At 54.0% G+C, this 26,909-nt stretch overlaps 1 long non-coding RNA gene across 1 annotated transcript; it reads right to left on the reverse strand.

Annotated features, from left to right (window-relative positions):
• Positions 1-1,865: 1,865 nt before the first annotated feature.
• On the reverse strand, positions 1,866-20,560 carry LOC112863880 (uncharacterized). The gene is made up of 4 exons (XR_003223898.2): positions 20,216-20,560; positions 19,011-19,157; positions 6,490-6,766; positions 1,866-4,155 (listed from the first exon to the last, which is right to left on the reverse strand). It is a non-coding gene; the product is annotated as an uncharacterized LOC112863880 (long non-coding RNA).
• Between the last annotated feature and the right edge of the window lie 6,349 nt (positions 20,561-26,909).

Consider the following 26,909-nt stretch of genomic DNA (forward strand, 5'->3'; position numbering starts at 1 on the left):
AGCTCGTTGGACCCCCGCCATAACCCGGTGAGGTGAAGATGATTCTATCCCCGTTTTGTACGTGAAGAATTGAGGCTCAGGAAGGTAGAGAAGCCAGGGAGAGGACATTAAGAGGAATCTTCTTGAAGGAAGGGTTCATGTCTCTGTGTGTGCCAAGGGAAACAGCTTTCCAGAAGGGAGCAGCAGGTGCAAACGTTGGGAAGTACCTGCAAGTTCACCGAGGCCTGCGTATTGAGTGAAGGGCTCATACTGACCCTGCAGGGGCTGTGGAGTAGAGAGGACGTCTGTAGGGAGACAAGAGTGGAGGCCAGGTGACCAGTGGGCTGACTTATGCTGGACACTTCTTTTTTTTTTTTAATTTTCAAAGTTTATTTATTTATTTTGAGAGAGAGAGAGAGAGAGAGAGAGAGAGCGAGCGAGCTGGGAGGGGCAGAAAGAAGAAGACAGAATCTCAAGCAGACTCTGCACGGCCAGCACAAAGCCCCACCAGGCACTCGAACTCACTAACCAACCGTGAGATCATGACCTGAGCCGAAATCAAGAGTCGACGCTTGACCCACTGAGCCACCCGGACGCCCCTGGACACTTCCTATTAGTTTTAAAGTCTTGTCCCTCCAGGAAGGGTTCAGTCAACCATACACGGCCGATGATCAATGGCTAATGTTTAGCCAGGTCCTGGGCTGAGCCGGGGGTTACAGAGACTGTTTAGGGCCAGTCGGAAAAGTTGCCCAATTAGCGCAGGCCGGGCCCAGGAGGGCTCACCATCTGAGCGCAAGGTCTGAGCGCTCCAGATCGCAGTCGCTAAAGGTCCTCCTCCCCCAGCTTGCCTACCTCCTGCACACCTGCCGCCAGTGGAGGGAAGATGGAAACCCGCCCACAGCCACAGGGCGAGTCGGTCAAGTTCAGCCCCTGTAGGGCGGGTCTCAGCCGAGAGGTGCGCGGCGGGGAACCCCAAAGGGCCTCGGGGGACCTAGGGGCATCCCTGGAGGGACCTCGCCCGAGCAAGAAAAGTCTACCCGGAGGTAGTCGGGCCTCTGGGCGGGGCCGGCAGGATGGGACGCCCCGCCCCTGCCGCGCCCGGCCCCGCCCCGCCGCGCGGAGCCTGGCCTTATAAGGTGAGAGCGGCGCCGCGCTCCCGTCTGGGCCGCTTGTCGTCACCTGCGTCCGCCCGCTCCGCGCCTAGGCCCGCCCGCCAGGGGCACTAGTCCAAGGCCGCGCCAGCCTGCGCCTTCGTACCCAGAAGCGTCGCCCTGCCCGCGCACCTGCGCGGTTCCCAGCCAGCCGTGCCGGAACCGAGTCCCCGCGCGGCGAGGCGCCCCGGGTTGGGGGGCCCGGAAAGTTGGGGTGGGGGGAGGCAGCTGGGCTAGGCGCAAGCCGGGGTGGGGGTGGGAGGAAAATCGGCCCCGCTTCGGGACTCCCCAGTCCGCCGGGTGCCTGCTAAACGCCTGGCATTGAACTCAACGCTGACAAAGTTAACCGCCCAGTCAACCTGCGCGGCGTGGCTTAGTAAGAGCTAAGACAGCAACCACACGACTCAGATTCCATTTACTAGGTTGCATACTGGCCTTGGTGGGCTGTGGGCAAGTTCAGGGGTTCTCCTTGCCTCGGTTTTCTCATCTGTAAAGTGGGGATATATAATGGCTGCTTGCTCGGGGTTGGGGTTGAGCATCAAATGTGTTCATATAAGTGAGCAGTTTTCAGCAGGTTTTGGGGGAGGTGATAAAACCCCAAAGGGCTGCTTCTCAGATGTTGAGACCCAAACGGCCAGAAGTTCAGCCTCGGTCCTGGTCTTTTTTTGCCAGTGTTAGGGGGCTTAGGAGCAGTTTTTAAATTTTTTTTTTTTTCAACGTTTATTTATTTTTGGGACAGAGAGAGACAGAGCATGAACGGGGGAGGGACAGAGAGAGAGGGAAACACAGAATCGGAAACAGAGGAGCAGTTTTTAAAAACACGCAGGTATTGGGGCGTCTGGGTGGGTCATTTGGGTGCACCTACGACTTGATTTCAGCTCCGGTCGTGATCTCATGGTTTGTGGGATCCAGGCCTGTGTAGGGCTCTTCACTGACTGCACTGAGCCTGCGTGGGACTCTCTCTCTCTCTCTCTCTCTGTCTCTGTCTCTCCCCTCCCCTGTTCACACACGTTGTCTCTGTCCCAAAATGAATAGATAAACCTTAAACCCTGAGATTCTTATTTCTCACATTTCCTGAATCCTGGTTAGGGGCAAGGAGAATGCCTTTGGTTAGAATGTCTCTCACACCCCTTAGCAAAGGAGAGACAGGCCTGAGACCGGAAGACAGGAGCAGGAGATAGGAGCTGGGTAAGTTTCATAACATGGCTTTGTTTTGGGGACTTCAGAGTTTCCATTGAGAGTGTAGAATTACTGTTTATGGCACTTGGCTTTCCATACATGGTGGTGACATAATATTCACTTTAATGTTTTTTAGTATGAAAATGTGCAGAAATACACACAAGGGCATAGACCCTGCATAGATTCATGTAATGTTCATAAATAAGTGCGTTAAAACAGGAGCTGATGTTTTAAAAAATTTTTATAAATCTTTTTAACGTTTATTTATCGTTGAGAGACAAGAGTGTGAGCTGCACGACGGGGGGGAGACACAGAATCCGAAGCAGGCTCCAGGCTCCCAGCTGTCAGCACAGAGCCCGACGCAGGGCTCGAACTCACAAACCGTGAGATCATGACCTGAGCCGAAGTCGGTCGCCTAACCAACCGAGCCACCCAGGCACCCAAAACAGGAGCTGATTTTTAACGAGAAGAATAAGATAAGGGTACAAAGAGTGCCAAGGCAAAGCTCTTGAGTTTGCTAGCAGTGGCTGACGTTTGGCAGGAACCTCCTGGGGACTGGACCCTGCCCCAGCAGGGGACGGTGTGGCCGGAGGAGGTGGGATCTCAGAGCCTGACTGGCCAGCGTCCTCGCGTCGTAGCACGCATCTGCAGCACGCAAATGCCTCCACGCCAGCGCGCCCCAGCCGGCTGTCTCTAGACTCAAGTCTCCTCGCCTGGGTTACTTCTGCATTTGCTTTCTCAGCTGCCCTCCTGGGCCACAGGCACCCACCCGGCACACCAGAGCCAAAGGAATTTTCTAGACCGCTGAAACTCCTCCATGGCCTCCCCAGTGCCTGCAGGAGAAAGACCCAGACCTTTGCAGGGCTGACGTGCCTTCCGCGGTCCGGGGCCCCACAGACTGCTCAGCGCCTCTTCCTAGCACTTTCCTCCCACTTTCCTCTCAGGTCAACATGCACCATTTGCAGCTTCCTGAATATTCATTAAGTAAATATTGAACGCGTTAGTATGCGACACCAGAAAGAGCTCCACAGTGGTGACGTGCAATGCAGGCAGGGTCCAGCCATCTCTCCTGGAGTTCACTGGCTAGTGGGGGAGTTGTGATACAGTGTTCCCAGCAAGGTGGGGTCCTCTCGCCAATGTCTTCATCTGGGGCTCTTATCTGGGTGGTAATTCACATGCCTGTCTCTTTCACCGGACCGTGAGCTCCTCGAGGGAAGCCATCCTATTCTGGTCGGTCTAGTGTCCCCGGTCGCTTGCGTGCGTGGTGCCTAGTAGGTACACAGCAATCCTTGGATGACGATTAAAGCAGCGAGCCTCCGCACCAGGACCCCCGCCCCAGAGCAAGTCAACCTTCAATCAATCATTCGTTCATTCATTTTAAGCGAACAGTTCCATCCGCCCAGTGAATCAGAGTGTGCCAAGCCGCTGATGGTGGAGCAGTTGACTGACAGGGTGAGAGCGCTGCGCTCCAGCAGACTGTGGGACGGCCGACAGCGGAAGGGGACAGCCTGCCTGGCCCCCTGTGGGTTGATGGCCAGAGGAAGTGTCATTTCGACAGGGCCTCCCGGAGTGAAGGCAGGGTTGGGCGTGAGGCTGAAAGAACAGGGAACCTGGAGGACGGAGAGGTGTGACGGGCGCTGTGCGGTTGCTGGGGTGGGGGCCCCCAGCTGGGTGTGGCCCGAGCCTTTGGTCCGGGTGTGTGAGCAGGGAGCCCAGGCAGACAGGAAGCTCCTTCCCTGCCAGCTGTCTTGCCCCTGCTGGCGAACAAAGGGCACGTCGTCTGAGGCAGCGGCTTTTCAAGGTTTTCTGACTGCGACCAGCACGAAGGCACACATTACATCACGACCTGGCACAAAACACAAAATCCGAGCAAGCATTTCACGAGACCGTTTACTACCCGAGACTCACTCTGCTCTTTTCCCATCGTGCTTATCCTCGTCCCCATTATGAAATTCTGAGTCTGACTCACCAAATTAATTTCAAGAGCTACCTGCACTTTGACCTGCGCGTTGAAAACCATCGATCCGAGCGTCCTTCCAAAGGGCCTGGTAGTGGCTGGGAGGCCCTTTTTGATGCACAAAGAATTTAAACGCTCAGCATCCTGAGTCCATTCCACAGCCACTTTCTTTGTTCTTTCTTCCTTTTTTTTTTTTTTTTTAAATGTTTATTTATTTTTGAGAGCGCGTGAGAGCAGAGGAGGGGCAGAGAGAGAGGGAGACACAGAATCCGAAGCAGGCTCCAGGTTCCGAGCCGTCAGCACAGGGCCCGATGCGGGGCTGGAACTCACGAACCGCGAGATCATGACCTGAGCTGAAGTCAGTCACTTAGCCGACGGAGCCACCCAGGCACCCCAACACGGCTCTTTTCACTTGTAAAGCAGCCCAAGAGGGTGGGGTGGGTCCCCCAAACCCCGACCCGTACCCCTACCCTCAAAAGTCTCCACTTGGCAGGGCACCCCGGGTGACTCAGTCAGTTAAGTGTCCGACTCGTGGTTTCAGCCCAGGTCATGATCCCACGGTGTGCAAGTTCGAGCCCCGCATCGGGGCTCTGTGCTGACAGCATGGAGCCTGCTTGGGATTCTCTCTCTCCCTTCTCGCTGCCCCTCCCCCACTCATGCCCCCCCCCCCAAATAAATAAAATAAACTTAAAAAAAAAAAGACAGAAGTCTCCACTTGGCATCTAGTTCCCCTGGGGCAGGGGCGTGGCCCCAACTCAAGATCCTTGGCCCTCAGGACACTGGAGCCAGAGGAGACCTTCGAGATGGAGTCCAACCCCCTGGTTTTATTTTTCTGGAAACTGAGGCCCAGAGCCGGGAGGGGACTCAGCTGAGTTTCCTCCACGGGAGTCAGTCTCAGAGTGAGTACTGAGATTCGGGTCTCCCGGCTCCAAATCCAGGGCTCTTTCTTTTCACTGTTGCAGGTGGAGAGTCTGTGGAAGGGGGAGGGGGGCTGGGGAAGGGGCTTGGGGGAAATGTCCTGCCTGGGAGAAGCTGGGCTGTGTGCTTGCAAGGCCCCCCGCCTGGGGGACCTGCGTCCTTGCTGTGATCCTGCCACCCTCTTTCTGTGGACCCCGGCCGAGGCACTGCCCTATAAGGAGGGGACAGGACCACAGGCGGTCTCAGAGCCCTTCCTGCTCTGAGCCTCAGCTGCCTGCCTTCTCCTCTCGTGTGTTGGAGGAGGGCCCTCCCTCCCCCAGAATGAGATAAGAGAACACCCTCGCTCCCTCCTGTCCCCAAGCCTGAGCTGCCTGGAGCAGTGACAGGGGAGGATAAAGCCTGTGGGAACCTGTCTTCTTCCGGGAACTTGCTGTTTCCCCCCTGGGGGCCTCAGGATTAGGATAGTGGCTTCTAGTCCTTTCTTTCTGGAGACATTGGATATGGTCTGAAATCCAGGCAGCAGGGCCCTCCTCCCCCTGGGCTTGCTGGCTCCTTGGGCTCGTGCATACGCATGATTTGCCTTCTCAGTTCACTCTCCTTTTCCATGTGGGCATCTCCTAACTGGACCCACATGCTTCTAGGGCAGGATTTCAGACCCTGTATCTGCCATCAAGAGGGCTTACAGTGGGAGGGATTTAGACTTCTCTCCCTAGGGGACGCAGCATGAGTGCTGGGTAAGATCTGGGGTTCTCAAAGGAAAGTGCCTGGGTTCAAGCCCCAGTGCCCTGCTGGCCTGCTTGGGTAACCTTGGGCTTCATCTGCATTATCTCTATGTGCCCCATGGGGACCCTATCAGATAAATAATATTCATGGCCTCCCTGAGGCTCAGGGAGCAAAGGGACTCAGTCAGGCACCACGCCAGAAGGGAAGGAATCTAACTCATGCTCACTGAGGCGACAGGTCTCTGGACCCTCCCTCCCATTCATTCCCCAACTGCCTCCACAACATCCCCACCGGACAGCCTCCCAGCCCCTGTGCCTTAGGGCAGGCTGCTGTACAGAATTCCACAGACTGGAGGGCTGGAAGTCCAAGATCAAGGTGCCAGCAATGTTGGGGCCTTGCTGAGGCCCTCTTCCTGGTTTACACATGGCTGTCTTCTCGTATCATCATTAGCGTTCCCCCTCTTGTTCAGGGGACACTAATCCCATCATGGGGGCTCGCCTCCCGAAGGCCCCACCTCCCATCCCGTCCCATCCCATCCCATCCCATGCGGGCTTCAACACAGGAATCTGGGGGAACACCAACCTCTCTTTTCTCAAGTCTCCAACTAAAGAGACTTTCCCTAGCGGGACAGCAATGGTTCTTGGCTGGCTCCTCCTTCTAGAAAGACCGTACGAGGCTGGGATTCTTCAGTTTCAAGCCACAGAAACTGACTCTGCATAACTCAGCAGAATAAAAATGGAGGTGGAGATGGTTATTGGGACACATTGGCCACGCCTCTGCAAAGCCGGAAAGGCCGGGTGCCCGCATCTCCTGGGAGTGCTTCTTGCCCGGTGGCTTCTGGGCCTTCTGGCTGGCCATCCTGAAAGAGATGACTTTAAGGTTAGGAGCGTCTGAGCTCAGCCCCGGGAGTCTCAGACCAGAGTTCTGGCCCACTTCCTCTCCACGGGTTGAGTTCGTGGACCACCTTTCCAGGATGTGGCCATCAGACGCTCTCTCCCCCGCACCCCTGCCCCCGTGTTTCTCATTGGGGTTCAGATTGTCTTGCCTGGTTTGAGTCACAGACCTGCCCCTGGAGAGGAGGGGCAGGACCTTGTGACTGGCCGTTCTGCCATCACCAGGTGGAACGAGGCAGGGGTGGATCCCCCCCAAAGGAAGGGATTGCTATGAACAGAACAAGGAGGGGAATCAGAAGCTCTCCACCCTGGATTCTACCCACCGGCCCTCATCCTGGCCTCCTGAGAATAAATTCCTCTTCCCCTGCTTCCCCTCCCCGCTTCTTCCCGCTTTCCCTCCCTCCTTCAAACACTGATTGAGTGTTTGCTTTGTTTCGGGCACATTGCTAGGCCCTGGGAATAAAAAGATAAGTCAGACCCAGGGCCAGCCCTAGGGAACCGATCTAATCCTGATCAGCATGCACTGCTGATTAGCCACTGCAAGGCCACGTCAGGCATTACCAATCGACCACAGCACACTTTCCCCGGGAGCCTGGGCTCAGCCTCAGGATGCTCTGCACAGAGCTCGGGGCAGCCAATTCTCATCAACTGGAGTCCCATGATAGGGAAAACTTTTGCTGTGCCTGGCCCCAACCCCACCCCTTTCCCATAACAATTCCAACACTTAAAACCAGCAGAATTCCCCTCTGCTCACTCCCAGGGTCATTTCTTCGCCATGGTGGGGGTGGGGTGGGAGGAGGAGAGAATGGTATTGGTATCTTCAGTTCCCGACCCCAGTTGGCTGTTGAGTCAACTTTGTGGTTAGGAGTCTGAGCACAGTTCCTGTAGACAGAAAGACTACGTTTCGATCTTATCACTGTACCCTTCTGAGCCTCTGGTTCGGGATGAATTTTCTATGACTCCCATAACCAGTGACCACAAATTTTGTGGCCTAAAATAGGCCAAATTTGTTATCTCGCACTCACGGAGGTCAGAAATTCACAATGAATCTGATGGAGCTAACATCTAAGCGTTGGGGGCGCCAGGGTGGCTCGGCCCGTTGTGTCTGACTTCGGCTCAGGTCATGATCTCATGGCGCGTGAGTTCGAGTCCCGCATCAAACAGTGGGCTGTTAGCTAGAGCCCGCTTCGGATCCTCTGTCCCTGTCTCTCGGCCCCTCCCCTGCTCATTCCCTCTCTCTCTGGCTCTCAGAAATAAACAAACATTAAAGGAAAAAAAAAAAAAAGCGAAAATCAAAGCTTCAGCGGAGTTGTAGTCTCTCTGGAGGCTCCGAGTGAGAGAATCAATTTCCTTGTGCTTTTCAGGCTCCTGGAGGCCATCCCCACACCTGGCTGGCAGTCCCACCCTCATCACCCCAATCTCTGCTTCTGTCCCACCTCCTTTCTGACTCTCTGACTGCTGTGGTCTGCAGTTTCTGCCCCCCTCAAAATCATACGTTGCAATGCCAACCCCCAAAGATGACGGCTTCTGGAGGCGGGGCCTTTGCAAGGCGCTTAGCTCAGGAAGGCAGAGCCCTCACTAACCGGATCAGAGCCCTTATAAAAGAGGCTCCGGAGAGCTCCCTGGCTCCGTCCCTCCCACCAGGTGAGGACACCTGGAGAAAGTGTCAGCTGTGAATCCGGAAGAGGAACCGTAGCAGAAAGTGAAAGTGCCAGCACCTTGATCTTAGACTTCCTGCCTTCAGAACTGTGAGGGGAAAAAAAAAAAAAATTCCTGTCGTTTACAAGCCATGCAGTGTGTGGGGTTTGGTTTTAGCAGCCTGACTAGATGGAGACCTTGACCTTCTACTTCTCTGTTATTGGGGCCTTTGTGATTACTCCGGGCTAACTTGGATAATCCAGGATAGTGTCCCCACCTGGAGAGCCATATCAAAACCACATCCACAAAGTCCCTCCTGCCCTGTTAGGGAATGGTCATAGCTTCTGGGGCTTGGAATGTGGACACCCCTGGGGGCCGTCATTCTGTCTGCCACAGGTTCCTGTACCCGTAACATGGGGTGTCGATAACCCACCTCAGAGACCTGTGGGGAGACCTATTATGTGAGACAATTCGTGAGAGGCGCTGGGCACAGTGCCCAGCAGTTGCCCTCGGGCGCTTAGAGGAAGACTTTGACATTCCCAGAAGCAGTCGTTGCAGAGAGCCCAGCATCCCGCTCCCTGACCTTGGCCCTATATCCCCCCTCTTCTCATCCTTCCGGGCACCCTCTGTCCAACCCTGGCGGCGGGGCGTGAAATCCCTGCAAAATGTCAAGTTTGTACTTGTCTTTCCAAGGCTCTGCTCTGTATCACCGCCCCCCGCCCCCATCTCTAGGCTTTCATAGCGATCACCTGCTCTTTTTTTTAATTTTTTTAAATGTTTTATTTATTTTTGAGGCAGAGAGAGACAGAGCATGGACGGGGGAGGGTCAGAGAGAGAGAGAGAGAGAGAGAGAGAGACACAGAATCTGAAACAGGCTCCAGGCTCCGAGCTGTCAGCACAGAGCCCGACGCGGGGCTCGAACTCACGGACCGCGAGATCGTGACCCGAGCTGAAGTCGGCCGCTTAACCGATTGAGCCCCCCAGGCGCCCCACGATCACCTGCTTTTTATAGAGAAGCGGTACCAGCACAAGCAGCAGCAGAACCACGGAACTTGTCAGGGTAGTTAGTCGTTAGTTAGTCGTTAGTTAGTAGTTAGTAAGTTGTTAGTTAGTAGTTAGTGGTTGGTTGGTTAGTTAGTTAGTAGTTAGTAGTTAGTTAGTAGTTAGTTAGTAGCTAGTAGGTAGTTAGTAGTTAGTTAGTAGTTAGTTCGTAGTTAGTTAGTTAGTGGTTAGTAGTTAGTAGTTAGTTAGTAGGTGGTAGGTAGTAGTTAGTAGTTAGTTAGTAGTTAGTTAGTAGTTCCCCCAAACGAAAGCAGAAGGTCTGGGGTGGGGCCGTGCAGTCTGAGTTTTCGGGGGCCCTGCAAAGGATGCCAATGTCCCCTTAAGCATGAGAACCCTGGGATGGAGCATCTCAAGCACCCGCACCTGCCCCGTGGACACAAGGTGGCCCTGAGGCACGGGCGTGGTTGTGAGGCTCAGGGAGGTGAGTGGGAGGCTCAGCCTGTGCAGGTAGGAGAAGGTAGAGCGCAGGTCGGAACTTGAGCGGGGCCGGTGTTCTTTCTACATCACCGTGCACCTCCACCCTTGGGCACCGCCCCCACAATGCCACCTGGACACGGGGCCCGGCGCCCAAGCGCTCCAGGGGAAGCTCTACCCAGCCACTCCCAGGGCACAGCCCAAGCCCAGGGACCTCTCTCTCTTCACCTGTCGTGTGTCATTCTGGGCAGGGCCCTGCGTTCAGCCCCAGTCTGAGGCTCTGATAACCAACTTATACTCGAGCAGACATGGCTGATAGCGCCGTCGGGGGTTACGTGCTCCTTTTCGGGGGGTGCCTGTGGTAAACAGGAAGGAAGCGAGTTCACGGTGGGATTTCACCTGGTCAGGCATGTCTGGAGGCGTCATGTGCGTGTTTGGGTGGGAGGGCTACGGACTTCCCAGATGCAGGCAGAATGGTTGTGGAAACAGTACGGGGCGCTGCTATGGCTAGGTCATGATCCTCACTGCCTAGCGACCTTGGGTAAATCATTTCATTTCCCTAAGCCATCATTTGCTTTCCTGGAAACGGGGATGATGCCTGCACAGGGTTCCACTGCGATAACCTTGAGCAGGTGGCCCTTTCCTCTCTAGATTGCTCTGGCAGGTTGCTGTGAGCTGAGCCCAACCGGGCAGAGTCGCCCCACCTTACAAAGTAGGCAGGTCCCTTCCTGGGACCACCTGCCAGAGGGGATGGCCGGGGTCAGAGTGCCTAGCATCCCTGCTTCTGGAAGGCTTCTCTGATGCGAGCCTGAGCCCTGAGCTCTGGTTGTGTAGAGAGCCCTGGACTGGCAGTCAGGAGCCCGGGGTCTGGTCCTGGCTTTGCAGCTGACTTACTGTGTGACCTGCCTGATTCCCTGTCCCTCTCTGGGCCTGTGGCCTTGCCTGGAGGATGAGGGAGATGTGCAAAGGCCCTTCCCACCCCAGCTTGGTAACCCTCCCCTGGATCCCTTGGCAGCCCTGCCTGTCCTCCTGGATATAGCAGCGAAGGCATCCCGCTGACTTGTTCCCACAGCCTCCTATGAGATGTGCCATGTTCTCCCCGCATGAGGGAAGGGCCCTGTGTTTGTGCCTCCTCGTCCTGCCTTCAGCCTCGCACCAAGCACTGAGCTCTACGTACTGTTATGCTCAAGAAAGACCTGCTGATACATTTCCAGCGACCTTGGCTTTGCCCGGGTTATTTCGAGAGAGAGAGACAGACAGCAGGCAGGGGAGGGGCAGGGAGAGAAGGAGAGAGAGAATCCCAAGCAGGCTCCACACTGTCATCACAGAACCCCACGTGGGGCTCGAACCCATGAGCCGTGAGATGATGACCTGAGCCGAAATCGAGAGTCGGACACCTAACCGACCCGAGCCACCCGGGTGCCCCCAGGAGAGTATTTTTCTTTCAAGGTGCCATCTCCTCCAGGAAGCCTTCCCAGATGCCACCTCCCTGCAACACACCTACAACTGGTCCTCCCACCCTTCTCCCCTGGCTCCAGCCATCCCTCCCTTTCAGATTCGTTCTTAGAACAGTGACTGGCACACCCAATGGGGGGGTTGAATCCGCTGGGATTATGGTCTAAGGGGAGAGACAGAAGAAAGAGAGAGAGAGATGAAGAGAGAGGCCAGTCTTTGCAGGGATGGGGGGGGAGGAGACACATCTGGAAGGGGCTCTGCCTCAGGAAGGCAGATGGCAAACAGCTGGCTGGGGGTGGCTGTGACTCACCCCATCCCTGCAGGCTGGGGGATGCTGACGACAGGCTGAGACGAGTCCAAAGGCCTAAAGGAATTTTGATAAGGGTAACACAAGCCCTAGAGTATTTCTAGAATGCAGGAGGTCAAGGGTGCGGGGAGCAGGGTCGGAGCAAAACTGCCGGATTATGTTACTTATTTATTTATTATTATTCTGTGGGTTTTTTTTTTTTTCTGGATAAAAAATTCACATGGCACAAAATTCAAAAGGTGCCAGGGGGACACAGTGAAAAGTCTTTCCTCTTCCCCTTCCTGCCATCCAGTTCCTCTCCCCAGAAGGCCTGTGTTTCCAGGGGCTTCTGCGTTCTTTTCTTTTCTTCCCTTTCTCATACAGGGACGCATAGTAGCCACACTTCCTCACTTTCTTTTTTCCCTTCACGTGTCCTTGAGAGCATGTCATATCGGCACCTAAAAAGCTTCCTCTTTTTTTTTTTTTTTTTAAAGTCTTTGGAAGCGTCAGGAATCGGACACCTGGCACCTGGTGGGCATCCACCCCCTGGACTTTGAAGGTCCAGCACTAGATTTCCATCTCCAGGCCCCCATTGCCAAGATGAGAAATGAAAGCCTCTCTGAGTCATCTGATCCACCTCCCCTTGTCTGAGGCCCAGAGAGGGAAATGACTCACACAAGATCACACAGCCAGTCGGGGCAGAATGGGGCTAGGCCATTTCCGTCTCCCATCTCCAGACGTTTTTTTTTCTCAGGCTGCTTAGCGTGACATACTCACGGGGGTCATGAGTTGTAAGCCTAAGCTTTTGGAACATGCACAGACACTTGGGAAGCCAGAAACCAAGGGCTCCAAGTTCTGTGGGGAGAGGCGGGCCCACAAAACCCTGGGGAGCCCTGCTCCCTGGCAGGGGGGTTTCCAGTATGGGTCCAATCCCCACAACACCTGGCTAATGGCAACAATAGTAATAATAATAATAATAGCTGTCACTGTCGGGTACCTACACTGTGTTGGGTGTTCAACCAACTTGTCTCTTTTGAGTCCTATAGTGGTCCTGCATGATGAGTCAGAGCATCCTGTCCCCACAGCTGGACACTAAGGCTCGGAAAAGGTAACTAATTTCATCATGCGCCAAGATCCCCCAACCGTGAAGTGACAATGCTGGGGTTTTAACCCAGATATGTTTTGTTGTTGTTGTTGCTTGTTTTTTAATTTTTTTAATGTTTTATTTATTTTTGAGAAAGAGACAGAGTGTGAGCGGGGGAGGCGCAGAGAGAGAGGGAGACACAGAATCTGAAACAGGCTCCAGGCTCCGGGCTGTCAGCACAGAGCCCGACGCGGGGCTCGAACCCAGGAACCGTGAGATCACGACCTGAGTCGAAGTCTGATGCTTAACCGACTGAGCCACCCGGGCGCCCCAACCCAGATGTGTCTGACGCTAAGGCTCAAATCCTTTGCACCAGGATTATGAACACTTATCGATATATTTGTGCCAGTTTTTTTCAGGTGAGAAAGCGGGGTACTTGTGACGAGCCCTCTCCCTGAGCCCACTTTGGTTTTGCAAGGGCCCAAAGCGGGAACAGACTTCTGGTCCCTGTGGTCCACAGGATGAAGGCCAAACTCTCACTGGTCCCTTCCTTGACCTTTGATGACGGCCATGAGCCTGCCCCGCTGTTTCTCCAGGCTTGTCCCCTGCCTCTGGGCACCTCCCCTTCCTTGCCTCCAAACTTCCACGCTTTGGCTTCGATGCTGCGGTCAAGTGGAAAAAGTCAGGTGGAAGAACTAGGGACTCCAGGGACAAGTAGTTACCTGCTGTGTGACCTTGGGCAAGTCACTTAACCTCTCTGAGTCTCCCTTTCCTCAGCTGTAAAGTGAAGTCACGTCTAAGTCTCAGCCTGGTGCCTGCCCACCTCACTGGAGACTAATTAATATGCATCGTTGGAAGGAAGGAAGAAAGGGAGGTACTTCTGGTGTTCCCACCGTATGCTAGACCCTGTAGGCGACACTGGGGACCCTGGTGAATGGGCCGGCCCAGTAGCTGCTTTCCTGGAGATCTTTCTCGAAGGGCTGCGGATGTGGTTAATTGCAGCAGGAGGTTAAGTAACTGGGGCTTTGTCACTTAGGGCAGGATTTTCCCCAAGCCTATGCCCTTTGACCAGGAACCAGGGCACGGAGTTACCCTAATCTGACTTGCCCCCGGTCCACTCGGCTTCAATGGTCAGAGTCTGGCTTCGCTCCCAGGGTCTGCTTTTCCAGGCCACCTGGCTCTCCCTTGTGTCCCTAGCACCTAGCGGTCGGAGAGAGACCGAGACTGGGACACTTGGAGAAGGCGGGAGGTGGGGGGGAGCCGGGGAGAAGGGGGGAGGCGGGGCCTAGGCCTCCACTTGGCTCCGCCCATGCTCAGGTGTGCGCCAGCCTGGCCGGGGAGAAGCTGGCTGGGTCTGTCTCCTCCTGGGTCCGGGTACACATCTCGGTAGCTGGTCCGACCCGAGCTCCGCCCTGCCAGCTTCTCAAACCCGCTACAGCGCCCGGCACAGCCGCCACCCTCCGGGAGCCGAAGCGGGAAGCTGGAAGGCGGCTCCGAGAACTGAACCGGAGGCCCGCCCAACGGTTCCTTCAGGCCTCCATTGTTTTCTTAAGAAACTTTGTGAATTTTGCATTCCACTCCCTAGCAGATCTGTGTTTGTTTTAATATAACGTGATTCCACCCCCCACCCTCACCCCCGCCCCGGGAGGATTTTATATATGTATATAAAATCATGATTCCCTCTCTTCCTGCCATGAAGGTCACAGTAAATCTGACTGCAGAGAGCATGCCATTCCTAACCATGGCCCAGCAGTGTCCCCACCGATCCCTGTGGGGATGGCCCCCCACAGGACACTCTTATCCCTGAGTACCGCCTTCCCTTCCTCCCTTCTCAGATCTGACCCCTATCAAGTCACTATATCCCATCCATCTGTTTCTGTGGCTGCCTCAGCTTAGACAGCGGCTTCTGTGTCCCCAGGCCCCAGCCCAGGCTCGGGCCAGTCTGTTGACCACCTAGAAAACAGCTCATGAAGGAATGGGCAGGGTGGTGGCCGTGTGTGTGTGTGTGTGTGTGTGTGTGTGTGTGTGTGTGTGTGGAGGGGCTGTGGTGGGCAGAATACTGGCCTCCCAGTGAAGGCCACATCCTAATCCCGGACACCTGTGAATACATTACCTTAAATGGGCAAAAGGAACTTTCCAGGTGTGGGTGAGTTCAGGCTGGGGAGTTGGGGGAAGTTCCACCTGCCCTTCCTGAAGGCCTGCCTTGCAGATTTCGGACTTGCCTTGCCTTACAGTCAGTTAATCAATCGTAAGTTCCTTACAGTCAACCAATCGTTCAGGATATATGTGCCCTATTGGTTCCCTTCCTCTGGTTGAGCCCCGAGGCCAACAGGACCCAAGGGAAATTGGCCTCTGGGGTCTGTATGTGGGAGACCACTCAGAATGGGGTCAGAGGAGAGCCAGCTCAGGAAGTGTCTAGAAGGTCGGGTGCCCCTCAGCTGGGGTCTATCGGGCCCAGGTCTCCAGGGATGGGTGGAGATAGGGTGCGGTCCCCACAGGAGTTGGGGGGCGGGCGGCAGAGCTAGGGAGGGGCTGCGGGGAAGAACAAGGCCTGGAACAGGGCTGGGAGGAGGGTGAGGTTTGGGGGGGGGGGGGGGGGATGGGGAGAAAGCAGGCCTACAGGGGCTGGAAGAGAAAGGCCAGGCTGTGAGATCACACCCCGGGCCTGGGGACACAGCAGGAGGCCCACCCCTCCTGGGGCACACTGTCCCTCCCTGGGGATGCTGGCCAGCTGTCTGGCACCTAATAGTCACTGAACAAATCAGAGGAGACCAGGCCTGGCCAACAGGCATTTGACAACATCTGAGAACACAGAACGGGAGGGAAGGGGGGCAGGGCCGGGAGGTGGGTGCCTGAGGGGAGGGGGGAAGCCCACCCACATGCCTGGTTCACACCCCTTGGGAGCCGCTGCAGGGGGGCCGTGGGAGGGAGAGTTCTGTTCCTGCCTCCCTCCCTCCATCCACCCCTTGGGTAACTTTCCTTTTTAAGAGCAGGCCCCTCCTCCCCATAGGGTAATCAGAGCCAGGATATCTGCCCCCAGTTCAGACTTCCATTTCCCCTCAGACCTCTCCTGGGCCGTGGTTTTAGCAAACAATTTGGATCCTTCTAGAGCCTGGGATAGGAGGCCTTGACCCCTTCCTTCTTAGTGGTGCTAAGAAATGCTCCGCATTCCTGAGTCAAGAGGCCAGGGGCCATTCTTCTCCCTTAGCACAGGGGCAGACCCAGAGGAGCAAAATGAAGTCTGAACCCAGACACCCCTCCCGGGCTCCCAGCTCCTTCTGCCAGTGCCCGCTGATGTGCTGTCCCACAGCCACTCAAGTTCAAGTCCGCACAGAGCCATCTGGGGGCTGGTGAGCTGAGACCCAGTCCTTAGGCCCTGGGGCAGGAATGTGGGAGAACAAATTCCTGGGGCTTCCCGCCCTGGAGGCTGGGCTCCTGTCTTCAGAGCTGCCCAGAGGAGGGCCCTGCCTAATTCCTGTGAGTCTCCGCCCGATGCCCAGCCCAGCCTGGCACTGAGGAGGCTCTCCATATGAATTTATTGTTGAGGGAGGGAGAGCAGGACAGGTCAAGGGGGGCGAGATCCTAATCGGCCACCAAGAAGCCATTCCTCCCACCCCTTCCCCTGTCTCTCCCGAACTCCCTTCTCTGCTTTTGGGTGCGGTGCGCCCTGCCCCCTCCACTCCCCTAGATTAAAAATCCCCAAGAAGGTAGAGCTCACATCTAAACCCTCTGCATGTCTCTCCAGAGCACTAACTTCATGTTGGTGTGGTCTTGACCTCAATCTCTTATCTGTAAAATGGGTTCACAACACTACTCCCCCCCCCCCCCCGCCCTGGGTTGTTGGGGAGATTAAAATGAGATGGGGCATGTTAAAGCCCATGGCAAACAGCAAAATGGCCCCCCGAAGATGGTCATCCAGATGATCTAATCCCTGGAACCTGTAAATAGTTAGGCTTCCTGCAAAGGGGCATTCAAGTTGCAGATGTAGTTAAGGTTTCGCATTAGTTGACCTTAAAACAGGGAGATTATCCTGGATTACCCGGTGTAATCCCTTAATGGAGGGGGAGAGGGAGAGGGAGACGTGGCTGCAACAGAGGATGGTCGGAGAAACGGAGGGAGGGGCTGTGAGCCAAGGAGTGTGAGCAGCCTCCAGAAGCTGGAAAGTGCCGTCCCCCCCTCAGAGCCTCCGGAAGGAACAGAGCCCTGCTGACACCTTGATGTTGTGCAGTGAGGTCAGTGCTCGACTTCCGGCCCCCGCAGCTGTGAGATAATCCGTGTGTGCGGTTTGAAGCCAGGCTCCTGGTCCTGTGCTGGCTCCTTTCCTGACTCCAGGGCCTTTAGTCCCCCATCCTTTCTGCACCCCTGCAATAAGCAGGCCTTTTACCCCTATTTCATACATGATGAGACGGGCTGGGAGGGGTCACGTGACATGTCCAAGGTCACGCGTGCGGCAGGGTGGAAATGGAATCAGAAACCAGGCCTCTGACTCTGACCCCTGGATGCTGGTGAACCACAGGGCCTCTCCTAAGGGTCGCCCAGGGGATGTAAAAATATATTAATGGCTGTGCAAATCCACGGGGGTGGTTCCTTATCCTCCCTGGCTGGCCAGAAGCCCCTGCCTCTGCAGAGACCTCTCTCTTTCCCCCCGAACTTCAGTTCTTGCCAACCCCCATCCCCCAGCTCCTTGCCCTGTGTCCTTCTGTCTTTCCGGAAGGGAACTGGACTGTGGCCTTTGACGCTTCTCTCCATCGCGCCCCAACCTTTGCAGTGCTAACACCCAGGAACAGTGAACACGGGGTTCTCCTTTCCTGCTCACCAGGCCGCAGCCCAGCCCCCTACCCTCTACCCTCCCGGGAAAGGCTGTCCTCAGAGCTCCTCAAAAGGGAGATACTCTATCCCCGCACAGGCTGTCTGAGTGGACAGAGTGGGAGGGAAGCTGGGTGCCCCGCGGCCAGCTGACGGGTCAGAGGGGAAACTGCACTTCCTGCTGGGCCCCCGGGGAGTCTTGTGTCTCCTAGAGGCCAGCTGGGTCCTTGCCTGAACTCCTGGAGGAGAGAGGGCAGGGAAAGGAGGAGGAAGGCAGGGAGAGGAGGAAGGACAGGGCAGAGGGGAGAGAGGCAGAGGGAGAGGAGAGAGAGAGCCAGAGACAGAAAGTAACAGAAGCGAGAGGGTCAGATGCAGAGAGAAAGAAGCAAGAGAAAAAGAGACAGAGAAACAGGAGAGGGAGAGCAAGTTAGACACCCAGAGACAAAACAGTAAGTATGGGAGTTCGAGAAAGAGGCCCAGACAAATGGAAACAGACCGGGCAGGCAAGGCCCAGACAGGCCACCTGGGATACCTGGACCTCGCAGACTTTCTCTGGGTTTTCTGTGTGTCTGCGCCCGGAAGCCGTAAAGCTCTGGAGAATTACTGGGACAGCCTGTTTGAAAGTTCCTGGCGTACCGTGGGGGCCAGTACAGGGTCGTGAACCTCATTCCTTTTATCCGCCTCTTGACAACCTTGCATTCTGATCCAAAAGCGTTTTTTGTTTGTTTGTTTGGATCAGTTTTGTTTAGTGTATACTATGTGCCAACAAGAAAGAGGTGTTTTGTTTTATTTTTATTTTTTAGTTTATTTACTTATTTTGAGACAGAGAGAGAGAGAGAGAGAGAGAGAATGCATGAGGAGCAGAGAGAGGAAGAGAGAGTTCCAAGCAGGCTCTGCACTGGCAGCGTAGAGCCCGATGTGGGGCTCGAACACACACGCCATATCATGACCTGAGCCGAAATCAAGAGACTCGTGCTTGACCGACTGAGCCACCCAGGCACCCCTGAAGCACTTTTTAAAAACCTTTCTCTTGGGGCGCCCCAAGCAGGCCCAGGTCATGATCTCATGGTTCATGAGTTTGAGCCCCGTGTCACTGACAGTGCAGAGCATGCTTGGGATTCTCCCTCCCTCCTTCTGTCTCTGCCTCTCTCTCTCTCTCTCTCTCAATAAATAAACTTAAACGTTTTATAAATAAATAAAGTGTGTCAAATCGTGCTCGAGTATCACAACTCACACTCAAGACGCTAAAGAACGCCGGAAGAGGATAAAACCAAAGGGTAAGTTGGGAGAGTGGTGTAGCAGGCAGAAGCCATCCGGTGTGGGTAGGGAAGGCTTCCTTGAGGAGAGAAGTTACTGAATTTTACCTGTAAAGATGAGTGTCTTAATCGAGACTTTCTCTTTTGCAAGGGACAGGAACTGACTCAATTGGCTTAGAGAAATAGTAAGATAAAATTTATTGACTCACATGAGTGGAACGTCCAGGGGTGGATGACCAGTTTCAGGCATGGCTGGATCCAGGTGCTCAAGTGAGCAGTATCACAAAGGCTTTGTCTCCGTCCACATCTACCTCTGCTTTCCTCCCATTGGCTCCATTCCGAAGTGGGTTTTTTATCTGCACAGTGACAACGCACATTTATGGGGGACCTGGGTGGCTCAGTCGGTTAAGCGCCGACCTCGGCTCAGGTCACGATCTCGCGCTTCCTGAGTTCAAGCCCCACGTCAGGCTCTGTGCTGACAGCTCAGAGCCTGGAACCTGCTTTGGATTCTGTCTGTCTGTCTGTCTCTCTCTCTCTCTCTGCCCCTCCCCCACTCGCACTGTCTCTTTCTCTAAAATAAACATTAAAAAAAAAAAGAATAAAAAACAATTCTTAAAAAAAAAACCCACATATTTATGAACTTACAGTTTCTGTGGCTCGGGAATATGGGCTCAGCTTAAATACCAGCCCGGGGTCTCACAAGGTGACAAAGTGTTGGCTGGAGCTGTAGTCTCAGCTGAGGCTTGACCGGGGAAGAGTCTACTTCTAAGCTCCCACAATTGCTGGCAGAATTCAGTTCCTCGCTGTGATCAGACCAAGCGCCTCATCTCCCTGCTGGGTGTCGGGGGTGAGCCTCCCTCCGTTCCTTCCCCAGCATGGCTCTCTGCCTCGTCAAAGCCAGCAAGGGAGACGGAGCCTCTTCACAAGAAGGAGGTGTATGACAGAGTCACATACGCGTGACTATGTAGACCCCATCCCGTTTGCCACGGTCGGTTGGTTAGAAGCAAATCGTAGCCCTGTCTGCACTGCAGGGGAGGGGATCACACAAGGGTGTGAATGCCAGGAGGAAGGATTGTGGGGCTGCCCTAGAGTTCAGCTGCTGCAGACACTGAGCAGCGACCCAGGGTTGAGAGTCAAGTTCAGTAGACAGGGGATACTCAGGAATACACACACGGGCCCTGACGACAGGCTGCTCTGCTCTTACACCATGAGCTCGGAAGGGTAAGAAATCCCGTCTTGCTATTTGTGAGTTTCCTCAGTCGCCTGCCCAGCTCCTGGCACATAGTAGGCCCTTCGCGATACCACGTTGGATTGAATGGTTCAACTAGACGACATACCCAGACTCTCATTCATTCATTCATTCATTTGCCAACTCGTTAATCCAGCCGGCGTTTACTGAGCCCCTCACACTCACCAGGCCCTGTGCCGAGGGCTGGAACGCGGTGGAAAAAGGACAGAGCTTCGTCCCCACTGGAAGTATACGACTGGTTACGGTTTGTGGGCTGTGAAGACCGGGCACGTCTCCTGCCTGTGATCCTGGTGTGTGGATGTGGAAGAGACTGAGTTCAGAAAGATACAGACTCTACAAAGGTGGCCGCTGGACTCCCTCTCCAGTGCTCTCTCCTAGGAGGACCAGGCTACCTGGGTGCTGTTGGGCCCACTGCTCAGGACACATCCCTTCGTCTGGCTTAGAGTTTGAGAGGTGCCCAGTGGTGGCCTCCAGTGGGGCTGGGGTGTCTTCCCCGGAGAAATGGCTTGGGGCCACAGCAGCTGGGGAAGGGTCTGACGTGTGTCCTCCACCCCCACCACAGGCCCGATAAGAGAGTGACCACAGTCCTTTTTGGGTTACTTTCTTGGTCCAAACAGGAACGTGGTCTTGAGTGAAAAGGCAAGATATGGAGAGAACTGCCACCAAGTGACTTGGTCAGCGCGGAGGATGGGGACAGCGAGTTATCGTCTCAGGGTCCTTCCTAGGGCCTTGGTTCACGAGGTTTCCTCTCTAGTTGTGCTGCCCTATTGACTCCCTTCCTTTTCTTTTCTTTTCTTTTTTTTTTTAATGTTAATTTGTTTTTGAGAGAGAGACAGAGCATGAACGGGGAAGGGTCAGAGAGAGAGAGGGAGACACAGAATCCGAAGCAGGCTCCAGGCTCCGAGCTGTCAGCACAGAGCCCGACACGGGGCTCGCAGAGGTTCTGAGACGATGATTTGAATACGAGTCATTTGTTTGGATAAAGTTCCCCGGCAAATCAGGTCAGGGAGAGGGGACGGTGAGACAAGGAAGGCAAGACAAGGACAAAGCATGTGGGTTTCCACTGGGGATCTCTGGGAGCCAGTGCAGAAGACACACAGCCAGGCCATTCTGCCCAAGGGGCGAAGGCGCCCGGACACTTGATGACCAGCTCCCGTCAGAGGACTTTCCTTTCTCGGCACTTCCGGCCTCCTCTGAGCTCAGGGAGAGCCCTCCAGTGAGATGGTGCAGGTGCTGACAGAAGTCCCATGGGGGATCACAGCACCAGTGCCCATCGTGTCTCCATCAGGATGTTTGGAACAAAACGTATCGCCGTGAAACATCAAACTGTGAAAACCTGTGACACAAGCCAAAACCCCCGTTTCACAGGGGGGCTGATAGAGTCCTAGTGGTGGCCAGGGATTTGCCGTCGACTTAAGGCGAGTTAAGGAAAGAACCAGAACTACAACCCAGGATCCAGGTCTCCAGGCTGGGAGTCCAGCATTTTTTTTTTTTTTTTTTAAGTAATCTCTATACCAAACGTGGGGCTCGAACTCACAACCTGGGGATCGAGAGTTTCACGTTCCACCGACTAAGCCAGCCAGGTGCCCCCCACCCTGCTTTTTTTTTTTTTTTTTACTTTTTTTTTTAAGTTTATTTATTTATTTTGAGAGAGAGAGAGCATGGGTGGGGAAGGGATGGAGAGAGAGGAAGAGACAGAATCCTAAGCCAGATCTCACGCTGTCAGTGCAGGGCCCAACACAGGGCTCAAATTCATGAATCATGAGATCGTGACCTGAGTCCAGATCAGGAGTCGGACGCCTAACTGACGGAGCCACCCAGGTGCCCCTTAACTTGTAATTTAAAAAATTTTTTTTCAATGTTTATTTATCGTTGAGAGACAGAGAGAGACAAAGCACGAGCAGGGGAGGAACAGACAGAGAGGGAGACACAGAACCCAAAGCAGGCTCCAGACTCTGAGCTGTCCGCACAGAGCCCGACGCGGGGCTTGAACTCAAGGACTGTGAGATCACGACCTCCGAAGTCGGACGCTCAGCCGACTGAGCCACCCAGGCACCCCAACTTTTAATTTTTGAACTAATTATAGATTCCTCCAACATCCCCCATGGTAACATCTTGCGTAACTATCGTACAACATCAAAACCAGGAAATCAACATGAGTGGGATCCACAGAGCTTATCTGGATTTTACCAGTGATACGTGCACTTGTGTGCTGGTGCGTGGGGAGCTTTACACAATTTTATCACGTGGGGAGCTTCATGTAACCACCACCGTAATCAAGACACTTAACCACCATGAGATGCGCCTTTATATAGAGCGACCCTCGCTGGCCCCTTGTAGCTTCTGGGCCCCACCTCTGTAATGATGTTCGCTCACAGGCGTTGTGTAAATGGAGTCACACGACGCGTTACCTCTTGAAAATTTTTTTTCCCACTCAGACTAATTTTCCTGAGGTTTAACCGAGTTGTGTGTATTTATGGCTCATTTCTTTTTATTGCCAAATAGTAGTCCATGGTGTGGATGTACTACAGTTTTCAGAACCATTCATCCATTAGAAGGATATTTGGCCGGGGCGCCTGGGTGGCGCAGTCGGTTAAGCGTCCGACTTCAGCCAGGTCACGATCTCGCGGTCTGTGAGTTCGAGCCCCGCGTCGGGCTCTGGCCTGATGGCTCAGAGCCTGGAGCCTGTTTCCGATTCTGTGTCTCCCTCTCTCTCTGCCCCTCCCCCGTTCATGCTCTGTCTCTCTCTGTCCCGAAAATAAATAAACGTTGAAAAAAAAAATTAAAAAAAAAAAAAAAAAAAGAAGGATATTTGGCCATTTTTTTTGTTTTGGCTACTATGGATAAAGCTGCTGTGAACATGCACGTACAAGCTACTGGGTTGTGGCGGACAGGATAATGGCCCCCGAAGGTGTCACATCCTAATCCCTGGAACCTGTGATCATATTACCTTATCTGGCAAAAGGGACTTTGCAGATGTGATTGAGTTGAGGACCCGAGTCATTGAAGTTTTAGCCCGGCACCTAGCCGCCCAACCGAAGACCGTATTTCCCAGACTCCCTTGCAGCTACACGTGGTCATGTGGCTGGGTTGAGGCCAATAGATGTGAATGACTCTGATGAGCGTGCCTTCTGAGGGTGACCTGGATTAGTTACCCCGTGTCGAGTAACAGATTTCCCACAACTTAGCAAACAAAAATAGGCATGTAGGGTCTCACCCAGTTCCAGTGGGTCAGGAGTTGAGGAAGGGCTTAGCCGGGTGGTTCTGGCTCAGCGTCTCTCACGAAGTCGCTGTCAAGATGTCCTCTGGGTCTGCGATTATCTGAAGGCTGGGTTGTGGCCGGAAGGTCCGCTTCCAAGGTGGCTCCTTCACGTGGCGGGCAGGTTCACGCTGGCCGCTGGTGGGAGGCCTCTGCTCACTGTATGGACCTCTCCACAGGGCATGAGTGTTCTCGTGACATGGCGGCTGGCTTCCCCCAGAGTGCGTGACCCAAGAGAGAGCAAGGTGGAAGCTCCAATGTCTTTTATGACCTAGCCTCAGAAGTCACACTCAGTCTTTTCCCAAATACCCTATCGGTCATGCAGTCATCCCTGTTCACTGTGGGAAGGGACAACACGGGGGCACGAATATGGGGGGTAGGGACAGGGCAGGGATCATCGGGGACAATCTTGGAGGCTGGCCACCCCATGTCCTTAATAGGAAAGGAATGTGTCAGCCCTTTCTCTCTTTCTCTTCTTCCTCTGCCTGGAATGACAAGTGAATTGCAGTTTTGTGGCAGAAGGCATATGGATAAGAGGGAAGACAGCTACAAAATGGAAGCCCAGCCCTGGGGAGTTGCCACGCCAGCTCTGGACCACCTCCCTGGACTGTCACGTGAGGGAGAAACTTGTCTCTGTGTCATTGAAGCAACGATATTTTCCACACTGTTACAGCAACATTGCTTGCCCCCTAACCAATACTGTCCCCTTGCTGAAGCAGCAAGATTAAAAAAAAATTTTTTTTTTAATGTTTATTTATTTTTGAGAGAGAAAGAGAGAGAGAGAGAGCCCAAGCAGGGGAGGGGCAGAGAGAGAGGGAGACACAGTATCCGAAGCAGGATTCAGGCACAGAACCCAACGTGGGGCTCAAACCCACAAACCACGAGATCATGACCTGAGCCAAAGTCGGGCGCTTAACCGACTGAGCCACCCAGGCAGTGAGACTTTGAGCTTGGTGTCCCCACCCCTTCAGCACCTTGACCTCTGGGCGGCTAGGTGAGGGGAAGACAGCCATTGCATTTCATCTGCTTCTGTGCCCCACCCTCCCGTAGCTCAGGTCCTGGCCTAGAAAGCAAGGTAAGCAACCACATTTCAGCCCATCCCTCCCCTACCAACTGCCCCCATGTCTCTTCCTACTCAAAGGATGGGCTAAGAGCATCATTCCTTTATTTGAAAACTTCTTAAAACCGGAGGTTTTTACGCTGCCCTGGAACCCACTGACCATTAGCATCACTCTATGAGCGGGTCTCCGCTTTCCTAATATAGTCCTGGCCATCTGTTTAGATGCACTTGGCAGTCTAGAAAGTTCTTTCCCATCAATCCCTTTTCTCCCTTGAACATGAAAACAACTCTGTGAGTCTCATTTTGTAGGGAAAAAAGCAAGGCTCAAACAGAGCTGGGAGGGACAGCAGGGAGAGGATGTGTGTGCGGGGGGATGGAGGTCTGTCTTTCCCTCACCACAGCCTCACCTCAGTGCCTGCAGACCCCTTGAGGGTAGGGGCTGTGTCCTCGGTGCTACTTTAGGAGTTTGTTGACTGACTGAATGAGGGTATGTAGAGACCCAAGTTACAAGCACAAGAGAGTCCTCCGGGAACCAGAAAAGGGAGGTCATAGGAAGGCCCGGCTGCCTCTCCCTGACCATGCCCTGGCCCTCATTAGTCCCAAGCCCGTGAGAAAGTCAGTCAACGCCGGTGTTTGCCGAGTGCTTTCTACATGCTGGGCAGCAAGATGGGCACCGTTATTGTCCCCACCGTACAGATGAGGAAACTGAGGCTGCCGGCAGAAAAGCATCCCTCAGACCCTTGCCAGCCAGTGGTTCTGTGCAAACCCCACCGGGAGACTTTTGGTCGGGATAGTTCAGAGACATGTGGCTCTCATTTTATCCCAAATACTTTTTTTTTTAAATTTTTTTTAATGTTTATTTACTTTTGAGACAGAGAGAGACAGAGCATGAACGGGGGAGGGTCAGAGAGAGAGAGGGAGACACAGAATCCGAAACAGGCTCCAGGCTCTGAGCTGTCAGCACAGAGCCTGACGCAGGGCTCGAACTCATGAGCTATGAGATCGTGACCTGAGCCGAAGTCGGACACTTAACCGACTGAGCCACCCAGGCGCCCCCCAAATTCTAATAATCATCACTAAAATAACATGTGAGCAAGGTCCATTTGGCCCAACCACCTGGCAGCAGGAATTTTGTTCCCCTTTGATATTCAAGTCTCTGCCTCCGGGGATTCTGGCTGGCAGCTCCTGCCAGGGTCTTCCCGTATCTCAGCGCAGCCCTTTTTTTCTAGATGAACACAGACACCCGTCTGCAACCCAGTGGCTCTCCCTGGCTCTGTGGGAACATCCCCTCCTTTACATTCCCTCCAGCTATGTCTGGGAGTCCCTAGGGAACTCCCCTTGGCCGCCTTCTTCTGTTTCTTCTTTTTAAGTCTATTTATTTATTTTGAGAGAGACAGAGAGTACGAGCGGGGGAGGGGCAGAGATAGTGGGGGGGTGGGGAGGGGAGAGACAGAGAATCCCAAGCAGGCTCTGCACTGTCAGAGCACAGCCCGATGGGGGGCTCGAACTCACGGACCGCGAGATCATGACCCGAGCCGACACCAAGAGTGGGACGCTTAACCGACTGAGCCACCCAGGCGCCCCGGCCCGTGTCTTTCTGAGGCTTTAGCGAATCAGCTCTTCCGTGTTTTGCTCACTCGTGGCTGTGTCTCTCCTCCCCAGGAGTCAAACTCGACCTCAGGAGGGGGGCTCTCGAGACTAATTCGTTCATCCCTTTGAAGGTACAGACTGAAATACCTGGTGTGGCAGGCACGGAGCAGAATGTTAAGGACACAGACGTGCCTTCTGCGTGGAACTGGCACCCTCATAGGCTCACAATCCAGCAGGGAAGACGGCCGTTAACGTGATGAAAACAGTGAGATACCACCTGACACCCATCACAGATTATTAGAAAGGTCAGTACTCTCAAGAGTTGGTGACAAAATGTCACGGATGCATGCTAGGGACACTGGAGCATCGACAAAGAGTAAGAAGACATGCATAGCAGCAATGCAGAGAGGCAGATCTCAAAGCAGTAAGCAGAGCAACATTTCAGTTTCGAAAATCCAAACCCTCGCAAGAAATCCTTAAAAGAAACTTTACAAGATTCATGCACGTTTGGGGAAGGCGAATGGGAACCAAGGAAGAAGGAAAGCATAAACTCTTCACCCCCGTGCTTATAGCAGCATTATTTACAATAGCCGAACTATGGAAGCAGCCCAAGTGTCCGTTGATAGATGAACAAAGAAGATGCGGTATATCTATGCAACGGAATATTACTTGGCCAAGAAAAAAAATGACATCTTGCCATTTGCAAAGACATGGATGGAGCTAGAAAACATAATGCTAAGTGAAAGAAGTCAGAGAAAGACAAATGATTTCACTCGTGTGGAATTTAAGGAACGAAACAAAGAGAAAGAGAGACAGACTGAAATACAGACTCTGAACTATAGAAACAAACTGATGGTTACCAGCAGGGCGGTGGGTGGGAGGTGGGTGAAAGAGGCGAAGGGGGTTAAGAGTACACTTATCCTGCTGAGCACCGAGTATTGTTTGGAAGT

Source organism: Puma concolor, chromosome B4, assembly GCF_028749965.1.
Source record: "Puma concolor isolate L17-30 chromosome B4, mPumCon1.1.hap2, whole genome shotgun sequence".
Taxonomy (NCBI): Eukaryota; Metazoa; Chordata; class Mammalia; order Carnivora; family Felidae; genus Puma; species Puma concolor.